The sequence below is a fragment of the Elephantulus edwardii genome, unplaced genomic scaffold (assembly GCF_000299155.1).
Source record: "Elephantulus edwardii isolate Elephantulus edwardi_28Jun2011 unplaced genomic scaffold, EleEdw1.0 scaffold00014, whole genome shotgun sequence".
In the NCBI taxonomy this organism is placed as follows: Eukaryota; Metazoa; Chordata; class Mammalia; order Macroscelidea; family Macroscelididae; genus Elephantulus; species Elephantulus edwardii.
The window spans coordinates 8500185-8505257 of record NW_006399764.1 but is presented as its reverse complement, the minus strand read 5'-3'; the positions used below and the strand labels follow the sequence as shown (position 1 = coordinate 8505257).

General features: G+C 54.1%; 1 protein-coding gene across 1 annotated transcript in view; it reads right to left on the bottom strand.

The window, feature by feature from the left end:
• ELAVL2 (ELAV like neuron-specific RNA binding protein 2) overlaps positions 1 to 4537 on the bottom strand; it is a 198522-nt gene extending 193985 nt beyond the window's left edge. The window contains exon 1 of the mRNA XM_006881265.1: positions 4273 to 4537. The gene's annotated coding sequence lies outside the window, so the exon portion shown is untranslated. The remainder of the gene's footprint in view (positions 1 to 4272) is intronic.
• Between the last annotated feature and the right edge of the window lie 536 nt (positions 4538 to 5073).

The window sequence follows — 5073 nt, the reverse complement described above, 5'->3', positions numbered from 1 at the left end:
CGCGGCCGCCCTCCCCGCCCCCACGCTCCCCCCGCACTTGCCTGCTCCGACTCGGAGGAGGTGCAGCTACTACGGTTCGCGTCGCCCGCAGTAGGCACGGCCGCGGCGGAGTCGCTCCCGGGCGGGCTCCACGGAGAGGCGGCGGCGGGGTCCCCAGTCCCGGTGGTGGCGCGAAGGTGGGCTGGAAGCCGGCGGAACCCCCGCCCCACCCACGCCACGCCGGCTGGCGCCTTCCTTGGCCGGCCGGCTGTGCCTCAGTGACGCCGGGGCGCCGCGGTCCAGCCGTTTGTAGCGGGCGGGGAGGAGGGGCTTGCCTGGAAGGGCGCCAGGAGGCGGGGCCGCCGGGGAGTTTGCGGCGCCACCGCTGCGGCCGCGGCTGCTCGGAGGCCGCCGCCCGCGGGTCGCTGTCTGCTGGGCGATGCGGGGCGGCCCTCGGCTCGGTCCCCCTCAGTGGTCTCTGACCCCCAGGGCCCCGGCTTCCGACCCGCCTGCCGCGGCTGCCCCGAGAGCGCTGCGGACCTAGAGGCGGCCAATTGCAGGTGCAAGTTTGCGAGGCTCCGGGCGCTAACCGAGAGCCAGAGCAGCTTGTGCTGGGGTTAACTGTGGTATATATGTGTGTCTAATATATGCAAACGTATGTAGCGCAAACAAGGTGAAACGACACGTCTTTCCCTTACTCCCCAACCAAAAGAAAAGATCGTATCCCTGGGCGGAAAATTAAAGGCTTAGCCCTCGCTGCACCTCCCCGCCTCTCCAGACTGAAGGTTCCTGTAAACTCCGAGTACCTGTGCGGGGTGCTATACTCTGCTTCAAAAGCAAAGTGGGAAAGCCTGCACTGGACTCTGCAAGTGCCTGTCGTTGGCCACATCCTTCCCACGTCCCCCCCACTGAAGCCCAGAAATGGCCAGCTCTTCACCGAGGGGGCGTCCCACCGCTGCCTTCCCATGGCCCGCCCCCTCGCCCAACTCAATCGCTTTCCCCTAGAAAACCTGTGCTCATCCTCGGACTAGCCCACGACTGGGAGTCAGAGCTGACCTCCCCAGCCACGCGGCGGGTGCACGTTTTTTACACCTGCTCAGCCACTTAATTATGAGAACACCTGTCATGTTGGCTTCCCCACACACACCGCCCATTGCAAATGCTTCCGTTTTAACCCTTCCCCCTAAAAAAACGACTTTAGGAAAATCACCTGTCAGACCTACCTGAAATCGTAGGAGGCAAAGAGAAAGGAACTGAGCAGTGGGCGACTGAGTCGCCGCAAGAACGTGACCGAGGTTACAGCTTCAAGGGCATGATGCGGGTTTGATGCAGCAAGGTCTGCTAAGGGCGCCCAGAGCTCCCCGCCCCCATGCAACGGGAGGGGGGGGTGATGGGGTGGCAGCAATAGGAAGGACTCTGGTAACCAAGGGCGGGGTGGGGGCAGCAAATTTGCACTAGGCCGGAGTCTAATCAAGCATGGTCAAGTAGGGACCTGGGCCACGTTTGCAATGGAGACCAGCCTCCCTCAATTTGGAAACTCCATTGAGGAGAGGGGAAATAGCTAGCTAATTTATTCTAGATCAGCATTTCAGTTGTCACCCCAAATCCTATTTGCAATTAAATGACCTTAATTGACTTTGTACGGATTCCTGTGAAAATCTGCACAAAGCGCCTGCGCCACTCTGACCTCCCACTAAAACATGTAATTATAAAATCCCCATCCCAGGCACGTGGATGGCTAAGAAGGACTGTCTCCCAACGTCGGGCGAAAATGGCCTACGAAGTTTGCCAACCTTCGCCTCAACTCCTGGAATGCCCTCGGCCCTCCTTCCTGAAACTGACTTCTTTGAAGTTATGGGAGCCCTCATCTCAACAGAGTTGCCTGAGTCTTCCCAACCACTTCTGCCAGCAAATACGGCCTTTTCCTAGAGAATTCACGAACAGACCAGCTTTATCAATTTCGAGGCCCCAGCACCTGGATAAAAGGAGGGAGGAGGACTGAGCAGTGCAGGTAGAAAGACAGACTCAGGAAACTACAGCAACAAATAGAGAGCTAGTTCAAACAAAAAAGAAAATCATCGCATAAGGGCGATTTTTCTGTTTTGCAAATTTGTGAGATGCTTACAAGTCTTACAACTAAGAAGCCATTTTTCCAGGATGTCTAAGGGCCCACCAGATTTCCTACCAAAAGATACACATTGGCTTACTTAAAACTTTGGGAACTGATTTTCAACTAGAAAAAAAAAAATCTTTTTTCTTTTCCAGTTAATTGTCTGCCCTCTACTTTGGTTTTTCATATTTAGCCAGCATTTTATAGCTTTGAGTTGACAGTTTTAGGCCTTGGGGTGGGGACAATCTCCATCTTCCCGCCACCTTCATCTTCCAAAACAGGATGAGTAAGAAGTGCAAGTGTAGATTAGGGTTGAAGGTTTAGCATCTTAGCCAGGGGGAGGGTCTGAACATGAGTGGGGGAGGGGAGAGAACGCGTGCCTTTGGGGAGAAAAGTAGAGATGAGATGACCAGCCCAGCCCAGCCCAGCCCAGCCCAGCAGTATTAAGAGTAAATACTAAATGCTTGGCTATTTCGCCCACTCTTGCCACAATAAAGCCAGATCTGCAGCTGGTAATTACTAGAGAAAATACCCAGTCTCGACATCACTTTCGCTAACTGGTGCTTGAAAATGGAAAACGGGGGACGCCTCCAAGCTCCAATTTGCCACAGTTGTATAGCTCTCATATTAATTCTTTACAGACGTGAAATAGGTGGGTACGTAGCAACGTGCTGGGCATAAATTAAGCAACAATGGCCATGCAAGGTCCTGTCCGCCCCAGAACTCCCGCGGCGGGCGCAGCCACCTTGCCACCTCCCCCCAACCAGGGCCCCCACCGCCCTGAGATGGCCTAGGCGACCTGGTGGCGCGCCGGCTTCGCGAACCCAGGGAAGTGGGTGGGGTGCAGAAGAGCGAGAGAGAAAACACCCCAGCCGGCTTTGTACCTTCTGTGGTCCACTACCTCTCTCACACACGACACGGGCACTCTCATGCACACTCACCTACACCCCCTCGCGCCAATAATCGAAACTTCTCTCTGCCAAAGCCAGCGGCCCCACGTTCCATTACCACCACCGGCGGCCCCTCCGCCTTCCTCGCCCCGCGCGCGTCCTCCCCCTTTCCTACCGCCCCCCTGGAGTCCCTTTTCTCTTTGCAACTGCAAAGCCTCGCTGGCTTCCCCTAAACCCTGAGACATCGCAAAAGTTAAAATGAAACATGTGTCCGCCCAGCGCCCGGTCCCCAACCCTCGCACTCCAGGCGTCAGTTTAACAATAGCTGCTGGAGGAAGAGGGGCGGCGAGGAGGCGGGTGGGGGAGGGCCACGCCGCCGAGCGGCTCCCGGGGTGGCTGCGCGCCCCGGCGCGGCGAAGGGGTTCCCCTCGCTCAGCGGGCGAAGTCAGATGCGTAGGACCAAGGACAGAGCTTGGAAGCCACTTCCCCGCGCCCAGCCCTGCGAGCCTTTCCAGGCAGCCGCCACTTCACAGGCACAGCTCCGAGGCTCTTATTTACGCTTTTCTGAACAAAGGGAATCTCATATCCGGTTCAGGCTTAAGAATTCGGCCCCAAAATTGATTATTAAAAAAAAAAAAAAAAAAGACGGTACCACGTCCCTGAATTCGAACCCACATACCTAGCAGTGACGAGTTCTGACAGCTTCCAACTACCCCAGCCCAGCTCCCAAGCCCTCAAGCCGCATGTACTTTTCTCAGTCAACTACAACTCACTGCCTGGTGCAGCATCTAAATTCCATCTGGCAATCCCATCTCCCCAGCACATGCGATCTGGTTAATGCAATTAAGCCCGGGCTTTAGCGGGTCTAATCTGCAAGTCCAGGCTCCTGATTCCCTTTTATGCCCCTTAACGGCTCTCTGGTCCTTCATCTGCTTTACAAAACTATAGGCATGCATCCCCCAACGCCCAAGTTATACCTCTTTTCCCACGAAATGAACTTCCAACCTCAATCCGGAGGCTCGCTCAACATCTAGCCTCCCATTGTAGCCTGATCTATCCTGGCCACATTCACCACTTGAGTTTCTGCCATTGACATCTGAGAATATTCAGTACGTTAAGCATGCGTCCAACGTATTTTCCTCTCCCTCGCTAGAATTAAAAGCTAGAGGAGCTTTGAAATGAGAAAACATGTGCAATTAACTTCATATTCTGCATTCCGCTCACTTACAGGTTTTCTGGGTTTGCCAGCGCATCGCTGCAACTAATGATTAAAGAAACCGAACCGAAACTTACCTTTCTCCCTTAAGGTTTTTGTGTATGTGTGTTTTTAAAGTAACGGTGCAGTTCTCCCAATAAGGATGAGCAAGAAGCTGCTGGATAGTTCTCTTAAGACAGCACGAAACCTAAACTGTGCTCGGCTTAAAAGAAGCAAATAAAAAGAAATGCTTTCGACCCCAAAGTCCAACACTAAAAGAAAGGGCGAAAAAAAAAAATATGAAAGGGGAGGGGAAACTTAAAAAAGAGAGTTTAAAAAGACGGAGAGACTACCCTCCTATTGCTGTTCAACTAAACAAAAAGGGGCAAGAAAAACAAACGAAGGAACAAAGAGACGAAAGAACGTTTTTTTCAAAAAGACGATGTCTTTCTCCTTGTTGCTTTTTAGTAGGTCGCTACAGAAGTAAGCTGCTGCATCTCTGTGTGAGAACAGAAATAAGGGGGGAGGACGTCTTAAAAGGGAGGTGGACTGGACCACAGATTTATAGCACCGTATCACCAACCCCTTCTCTGCCTCCGCACTGCCGTGTGTGCAGCTGCTCTGCCAGGCTCCTATCCCGGGCAGCACGCGCGGAAGTATACGCCGACCCGCGACACAACGCAACTTGCTGATCTGCCCAGGAATCTGATTGGCCCGCAGGCTTCCATTGAGGCCGCCCAGGCGAGGCCGCGCGGTATCATTGGCGAAGATCGCCTGTCACTCCTGAGAGCTCAATGGAGTCCCGTTTCAAGGTAAGTTGTGCGGGGAGGTACACACTTAACACTGGCGGCGAAGGGAAATGCAAGCAGCAAAAAAGAGATGAGGAGAGAGCAACGTGG